Source organism: Helianthus annuus, chromosome 13 (assembly GCF_002127325.2).
Source record: "Helianthus annuus cultivar XRQ/B chromosome 13, HanXRQr2.0-SUNRISE, whole genome shotgun sequence".
Classification (NCBI taxonomy): domain Eukaryota; kingdom Viridiplantae; phylum Streptophyta; class Magnoliopsida; order Asterales; family Asteraceae; genus Helianthus; species Helianthus annuus.
The window spans coordinates 109,825,257-109,834,464 of NC_035445.2; the positions used below are offsets into that span (position 1 = coordinate 109,825,257).

Genomic DNA, 9,208 nt, shown 5'->3' on the forward strand with positions numbered 1-9,208 from the left:
TGTCATGAGCTTATTGCGTTTCATCATTGGTTTAATATACCCGATCATATATCCGGATTTTTAATTTATATTTTTATTTTTCATTAACCGTTGTCTATTAGTATTTTTATTTTTGTATGTTCATAATCTATACTATATATAATATACGTATTGGAAGGGCAACTTAGGTCATTTGCCACTTCCCTTAAAATTGATTCAGTGCATAATGTATAGGATTGGCAATGGGTCGGGCTTGGCCCGGGTATTGGTAATCCCAGGCCCGTACCCGGTTGTAATTCTTTGTCCCATACCCGGCCCGCTACCCGTCGGGTATCAGGCATACCCACGGGTATCGGGTATACTCGTTGATTTCTTAAAAATACCCGTTGGGACAAATGTGCAATTTTTTACATTGATGTTTATATAATTTACTATTTTAATGACTATAACAAATGAAAATATGACTAATAACTTTCATATCATATTCAGACCACACATACTAAACTAAATTAAAACGATTACTTAATTAAGTAATTGTATCTAGACCACCTAATTGCATAAAACATCCACATAATAAAGGGTGATAACTTTCATATCCAATATACATGCTCAAAAATAAGTTATATGTTCACTGAACACTTGTCAAATATATATCAACATATGACTATAGAGAAGGTAATAAGTATATGTACTAAATTTATATATATGGAAATCTATAACATGATACTTTCAGGTATTATTCGGGTAAATGGGCCGGGAATCGGGGGCCTAGCAAAAAATCCCATACCCGTACCTATACCCGAATTTTTTCTATTTTTAAGCCCGTACCCGGCCCATACCCATTGGGCTTCGTGTATACCCGGCCCGTATGTTTCGGGTTTCGGGTATACCCGTCGGGCTTCAGCTTTTTTGCCATCCCTAATAATGTAAAGTGTTTAAAGCACATCCATCTTTCATCCAAATTTTGGGCGGCCAAATTATTCATTTAACTTTTGAATTCCCGCCCATCCTTTACACCCATCCATTACTGAAGGGTCTACCTATCTACACACCATTTTGCCTATTTACACACCAAAAAAGGTGTTTTTTGTCCTTATATGCACACCCTGCAGTGTCGAATTGTGGCCAAAACGCGGCGTTTTAGTCCGGTTAACCAGACAAAGACTGATGGGTGTCTTACGGGTCTGTTGACCTGACCAAAACGCCGAACTTTGGCCGCGTTTTGGTCCTGTCAACCAGACAAAAGACTGACACCCGGTCTGGTTGACAGGACCAAAACGCGGCCAAAGCTCGGTGTTTGGTCCGGTCAACAGACCTGTCAGACACCCGTCAGACACCCGTCTGGTTAATCGAACCAAAAAGCCGTGTTTTGGCCACAGTTCGACACTGCAGGGTGTGCATATAAGCACAAAAAACACCTTTTTTGAGTGTCTATCTACACACCAAGTGTGTAGATAGTTAGGGCCTTACTGAATTCTTCTTTTTTATTGGAGAGAGAGAATGAGAAAAAAAGCGATGGCAAGAGAAATAGAGAGAAGGTTCTATAGCTTTCTTCACTCATCAGAACCCACCATCAACGTTCGTCATCATCATCGGGGCTTATGGATGGAGCGAACACAAGACTTGATTTGGTTTGAAACCTGTCGAATCTAGTGGTGGCGGTGACAAAGGAGTTTTAGGGCTTTCTTGATGACCTAAGGGTGGCGATTAGCGGTGGTTTTAAGCTCGAGTAACAGCGGTGACCAAAAATGCTTAGATCGGCCACTGCATTTAATTAGGGTTCAGGCGGCGGCGTAGGAAAGTATATGTCGTATACTAAGGCAATGGAGATAAAATCGTTTTCTAGCCACGATCATGACCGATAGGCGAAGCATGGGTCATTACCAACCAGGTCTGCGACGGTGTCAGGTGTATGTGCTTATTTACGGCTAGCTCAGGTAAGATTCAACTATTTTATATGTCATACCAACGAGATTATTTGTGCAAACTGTTTATTGTCTCTGCTTGTATGATTTTTGGCGAATTTGGAGGCAGAGTTGATAGTTGAAACTTGTTACGAAATTGTGTTATCAGCTGCAACATTACTGAATGCTTTTCAGTGGTGAGTAGTGGCGGTTTAGGGTTCTTACAGGAGTAAGTAAATCTGTAGCTTTAGATTAGGAAGACTGAGGCTTGGTTGTGCTTACGAAGCTCTAGCGATTCAAGATGAGGAGCTGCTGTAATAACTTTGTCAGCTGCAGCAAACATCAGATCGAAATTACATGTTCACAGCTTACTCAATCATGGTAAATTCTGACCAGTTTAGTCCCTTCTATTACAAGTGATTTCTTTGATTTATTTTTAATTTCTTTGTTTACTAACTTGTTAATATTATTTCAGATTAGTTTGAAGGGTTGCATTTACCAGAAATCATTAGTGGAGTGAATTATACGGGATAACGAAATGCTGGTTGTCCATCTACCCGAGGTATAAACATTATCTTTTTAGATCAACTTATTAGAAGTTACACTTGTTTGGTGGAAGGTCTAAATCAAGTCACAAGAGTATATGGTAACTAAAGTTGATTTGGTTATAAGAAAGAAACTTGTGAGGTTCATACTTGATAAAAAAAAAAACTTGGGCGGAAGTCTGTGTGTGGGTGATAGTATTGACAATATCACGTCAGTGGTATTATTGCCGGTGTTAATCGATCAATGCACAACTTTGGATGATCCAGCTTATCATATCAGAAGGTTAAATAGGAAGGAACCATGATAACTTCAAGTAATATTTTAATCAGATTTTTTTTAAATTATATAAATATATAAAATCTATTGACACAGGATTGGTATGTAACAGGAGGGAGCTCTCGGTCTTGAAAACAGCGGCAACGACGTAACTTCTGCGATCCTTGCAAAGGTGTTTTCCGGCAAAGAGAAGACTAGCAGGTAATATGTTGGTTTTTGGTCTACCTGTTAGGTGTTTGGGCTAATTATATATGTTGGCTTTTTGTCTAATTCTTTTAAATCAAGAACAATGAGTTTCGTTAATTAAAGAATTTTATATTTTTAAATTAATACTAATACTTGTTTATATGGTTGATGATGGCTGGGTAGATATTATGAGAAGCTTTGGAGCTAACTTCTAAGACAATGAAACTATCACCCAAAGGAACATTTAGACTTCTCGTGTAAACATTTAGAATTTGGAATATTTTACTCATTACACAACGTTTATGCTAACATTGGATGGAACTTATTACTGAAGTTATAATATTACGATTTCTATATTTACAATTTTATTGAAGTTGATTTTGAATTTTTTTATTGTAAATAATGTGAATTTTGTGATTATGTGCAAGTAAAAGTAGTACATGTTTTTAACTAGAACAATTACCGACACAAAATGTTTTTTTATATTGTGGCAAACAAAAAGTGTCACTAAAACTAGTATTAATATGTAATTTGGATTATGTTTTAAGGGAACAAAAATTGTGCCACAAAAATCTTTTATTTTGTTATGGCAAAGAAAAGTGCCACTAAAAGGCTTTAGCGTCAACACTTCTAGTGACACTATTTTTGTGTGCCGCCCATTCCTACAAGAGTCTTTAGTGACACTTTTTTGTTTTTTTTTTTGGCAGTTTTTGTGTGTCACTAAATGACAATTTTTTTGTAGTGTATGTTCTTTTTAGGACGCTATTTAAGTTGTCTATAGACATATTATGCAACCATAAAATTGGTTTCATAATCTTGTTTGGTATATTAGGACCCTTTTCTTGGTACAAAATTAGCTATAATGTTATATCATAAGGGTCCTATCAATTAATTTCTAAGGAAGCTTGTAAGTGTTACAAAAGATTAAAAGTATGTAAGCACATGTTAGAACATCGTAAAAGTGTCCTAATATGTTTTTATTAGGACACTATTTTGGTTGTTCAAATACATATTACGCGACCATAAAATTGGTTTCATAATCTTATTTGAGATGTTAGGACGCTTTTTTAGTTTCGGGACTTATTACGACCCCTTTACATGAAACACTTTTAGCGTTGGTCCTATTAAATGAAAGGTCCTATAAAATAGCATTTTAGGACGTTTTTGCGCGTACTAAAAACCCAGTTTTCTTGTAGTGCATCCACAATTCAATACCATTACCAATATTTCACTTTATTACATGTACATCAACACCCTTTATACCATCCGAACAACATATTACATCATAAAGTGACAAATATAATCAAACTATCAACCATTAGATATACCTAACCAAAACACATGTATATGGGCTTACTTCATCATTTAAAATCACAAACTTTTTTGTACCAAAACAGGTTATATCATGGTTATACATAATGATGCACATGTGGGCATTCTTAATATTGGTAATGTAAAACTTAGTGTATTGTGGATGGTAATGTAAATGAAAGTGTATTTTTCTACTACTGTTAATATATTACGGAATTTGTCCAATAAATGATACATATGTACATGTGCATCCATAACAATTACTTGAAAAATAAAAGTTTTTTTTGTAACGAAATATAGCGATTTTTTAGAAAAATATTAAAAAAAAATTGAGTGTTTTTTTGGACTTTTGTAGGTATTTTTTTGTGTTTACATTGGTTTTTACGGTTCTCGCAATAAAGGTGGTTCTCGCATGAACCCTACCTTATATATATTGATCATTAATAAAATAAAATCAAAAGAAAAATATTTAAAGTTGTAGAGACGACATGTTGTCTCTTTAAGTTGGAACGTTTTTAAGCGTTTCAAATTTATCAAACTTAAAAATAAAAAAAATAAAAAGAAAATATTTTCACCTTATAGAGAGGACATATCGTCCCTATAAGGTAACCTATCTTAAAAAACACAAAATCCATAAAGGGACAGGTTTTCTTTAAAAACTAAAAGAAAAACCTATTTAAGCCCTATAGAGACGACATGTTCTTATAGATTTATCCTTAAAAAATAAAAGAAAATTAAAATGGCTTATAGGGATGGCATATTGTCTCAACAAGTTATTTCCCCTATAGGGACGACCTGTCGTCTCTATATGTTAGATTATTTCTTTTCAATTTTTTTTTGTCGGATGGTGAAAAATTTTGCCGCTTAAATTAAAATTCATTTTGACCAGTCAAACTTGTTAGAGACAAATGTCGTCTCTATAAACTAAACTTTTTTTTTTAATTTTCAATATTTATTGGTCATTAACAAAAGATAATAAAAAAATATTTAAAACTATAGAGAGAACATGTCGTCTCTATAAGTTGAAACATTTTTTAGAATTTCTAATTCATTAAACTTGAGAATAAAAAAATACAAAAAAATATATCTTCACCCTATAGAGAGCTACATGTCGTCCTTATAGAGTAACCTAACTCAAGAAACACGAAACCCATCTAGAAACATCTCGTCGATATATGATAATTTATACAGACGACTTATGTGCTCTCTAAAGATGTCGTTCATCTAAGGGTTTTTTTCTTGTAGCAAGGTAATGTTTTTATTGAAGATCTAGATCTATGGGAACCTAACCAGTTAAATGACAAGAAAGTCTTCAATGTGTGGTTATCATCTTAGCATAAGTTATGGTTTGCCATGTGCTTGTTTACTTCGAGAGTATTTGAATACATGTCAACCAATTCCATTGGTTTCGATAGATATCTTTTATCAAAAAGCATGATTTATCATCAACATTATTAGACCAAAATCCTGATATTGACTATGATTTAGAAGTAAAATGTTAACACAATGCTTTAACGTCCGGTCAAAAGATAGAAAAAAAATCGGATAAGAAAGCTAAAAGATGTTCTCTATCGAAGCACAACGATCTTTGAAGAGCCTTCTGTTAAAAAAAAATACTCGTGGACAACCAAGTTTAAAAGATTGCCACAACCGACATATCATACGAGCCATTAGAGAAGATACGGCTCGTACGACATTCGAATGGTGTGTATATATTATGTCAAGAGTGTTAGTGACCCTAAATTTTTCATTTTTTTATTAGTTGTTTAATATTAAAATAAATGAGCGGTCTGAATTAATTAAACCCTCCTTTTTATGTTACTTACTTGTCCTAATATGGCATCAATTATTTCTTTTTCTTGCCTAACAGGACAACTGTATATTTATTACAATTAATCAAACAAAAGAGTGATAGGGAAACTTAAACCATAAAGCTAAATTGAACGCATTCTCTTCTTGATTGCGATAATGGTTCTCCAACTGACGTATGGTTTATGACGACAAACAAAAGCTGATGTGATTAAGCAAATAAACAATCATATCATATCAACTAGATTAGAGATTAAATAATATTATTGACATACGAGTAATGTTACAAAAGCCTAATAACTTAACCTAAAGTTTACCTAACTCCTCAGAAATTTGACACATATATATCATATTTTCAAAGTGACATTTTTCATTTTTGCATGTCGCAATAAAAAATTTTAGCTTAGAGTTTATACGTATTGAAATTAGGGGCATTCGTTACGAAGACTGTCTATTTGTTTATAAACCCCTTATCCTCGAGTAATATATAACAATTTGATGTATAAAAAATAGCTAAATATCTTGATATATGAAAACACTATCTATAAATTATCATATAATATTTCGCTAATTTGTAATTTTCTTTAATAACCAGGAAAATAATAAAATCTATATATTTTTGTGGTCTTCTTATTAGGTTCTGCATAAAAATCATAATTTTATTAAGGGTGTACCTATTGGCACACTAATGCGCCTATATGCATACCAAACTCTAGTTGAATCAGGGTTTATCTATGCTGTGTATAGGTCTATACGTAGCGTATAGGGTTACCTCTATACGATGCGTATAGAACTATACTCAGCATATATAAACCATGGATTTCACAGCCTTATCAACAATCATTGCACAGAAAACAAGTGTTTTATATACGCTGCGTATAGGTCTATACGCAGCGCATATAAACCAACAGATTATTTTGGGTCATTTTGGTAGGTTTGAGGCATCAGTTTTTCACAAAGTTTATATACGCTGCGTATAGACCTATACGCAGCGTATATAAAGGTTCAAAAAGACGATGTTACCCTTGTTTTTGGCTGCGTATAGCCCCCAATGCAGGGGTAAAATAGTCTTTTTTACTATAAGCCGCGTATAGCCCTCTATGTGGCGTATATATAGGGCAAGTTTGGTAAAAAAAGACCATTTTACCCATGCATTGGGGCCTATACGCAGCCAAAAACAAGGGTAACATTGTCTTTTTGACCCTTTATATACGCTGCGTATAGGTCTATACGCAGCGTATATAAAGGTTTTTTTAGAAACATTTATACATTATTGGTTTTAATAAATTTTATAAAAACAAGTTTTCTGTTTTAAACAAATAAAAAATTAAGTATTTCTTACAAGCATTTTTATACAATATTAATCAGTTTTATACGATAGATATCGTATACGTGTAGTATAGGTCATGTATTGACCTCATATAAGCCTATAAGTGTAATATCGTATCGTATAGGTGCGGTATAGGTCACGTATTGGCCACGTATAAGCCTATTAGTGTGATATCGTATAGTATAGGTGTAGTATAGGTCACGTACTGACCTCGTATAAGCCTATAATTGTGATATCGTATCGTATAGGTGTAGTATAGGTCACGTATTGACCACGTATAAGCTCATAAGTGTGATATCGTATCGTATAGGTGTAGTAAAGGTCACGTATTGACCTCGTATAAGCCTACACTATACTATACGATACGATACGATACGATATAACACTCGTATAGGCCTATAGGTGTGGTTTAGGTCCCGTATAGGCCTATAGGCATATACAAGACCTACAGGGAACCTAAACGAGACTTATACTATACACTATATGATACGATACGATGCAATACAATATGATACTATATATTGGTGCACTTCATCTGTCGACTTCGTCTTGGATCGAGTCATACATTGTATTGTATAGATTAGGGCGCGTTTTACCAGAAAATAGGAGATTGTTTGTGTTTAGTAAGGAGGTTTCGCTCATATGGTCGTAGCATGTAGTTTCGCTTATTTGTCATATGAGGTTTCGCTTATATGGACATGTCCATATAAGCGAAACTATCATGCCTATAAATAGAAGTTCCAATGAGCGAAACTTTAATGATTGCCTTGTTTTCCATGCCGAAGTGCTGCCGGTGTGAAGTTTGAGCTGTAAACATTGTCAAATCAATACAATCAGCATAATTTGTGAAGAATCAGCTGTTTCTATCTCCGTTTCTTGTTATTCCGCACCTGAAACGAAGTTGAACGCCTCTGAACGACTCATTTGGGTCGAACCACGATCCTACAAGTGGTATCAGAGCTCAGGAGGAGGAGTTCTGCAGAGATTAGCTGGATTTCATCATCATTTCTTACTTCTACATCTTCTTTCATCAATTCAGAAAGTTTTACCGGTCGAAATTCGCTCAAATTTTCACAAACTGTGCGCAATTGAACGTAGAAAAACCCTGGAAAGTTTCGGACCTAAATACGGACTAAAAATGGATCAAATGACCTTCGGACTAGGTTTCTTTTTTCCGGACATTGAGTAGTTTCGCTTTTGTGTCACAAAGATCAGAGGTTTCGCTCCAAAATCAAGTAGTTTCGCTCTTGTGAACCTAAGGGTTTCGCTCCAAGTGCATAATAGGGTTTCGCTTATTTGAACTTAGAAGTTTCGCTCCAAAGGACATCAGTAGTTCCGCTTTTCTGAACATCATAGTTTCGCTTTTACAGACAAAACCCTAGTTTTGCTTTTGTGGACTTCTGGGATTTCGCTTTTGTGTACAATCATCAAGTTTCGCTTATTTGTCACTTACCTTGGAAAACGTGTTAAGTCGTCATGGATACTGAGTTCTATAATGCGTTTGCAACACCTTCTGGTCCAGCTGCTGTTGTTCAAGCTATGAATTTAGAAAACGAAACGGGAACCACCCAAAAGCCCCCGAAATTGATGAGTATCGAAGAATACTATGGGTGGAAAGGCATATTCGAGAACTGGGTTCAGGCAAACCATCTTAGATCATGGGAATATATACTAAAGAAATATGTGTTGCCTCGAACAGATTTGAAGGTTCTTAAAGAGCTATCAGAATTTACGGAGCAGGAATGAGTTATGTACAAAGCTGAGAAATGATGATAAGTCTGCTTCAGCAAGCAATCAAAGAGGACATCTTTATTCTGCTACAGCATGACAAAACTGCAAAGTCAATCTGGGATGCTCTTAAAGTTAA

At 34.7% G+C, this 9,208-nt stretch overlaps 1 long non-coding RNA gene across 3 annotated transcripts; it reads left to right on the forward strand.

Annotated features, from left to right (window-relative positions):
• The first annotated feature begins 1,473 nt into the window (after nt 1-1,473).
• On the forward strand, nt 1,474-3,248 carry LOC110899011. Of its 3 annotated transcripts, XR_002569858.2 has the most exons (5): nt 1,474-1,916; nt 2,014-2,264; nt 2,359-2,445; nt 2,818-2,906; nt 3,075-3,248. It is a non-coding gene; the product is annotated as an uncharacterized LOC110899011 (long non-coding RNA). The 3 variants fall into 3 exon arrangements; XR_002569857.2 differs by having other exon boundaries at nt 1,474-2,264; nt 2,359-2,742; XR_002569856.2 differs by having other exon boundaries at nt 1,474-2,264.
• Nucleotides 3,249-9,208: the final 5,960 nt, after the last annotated feature.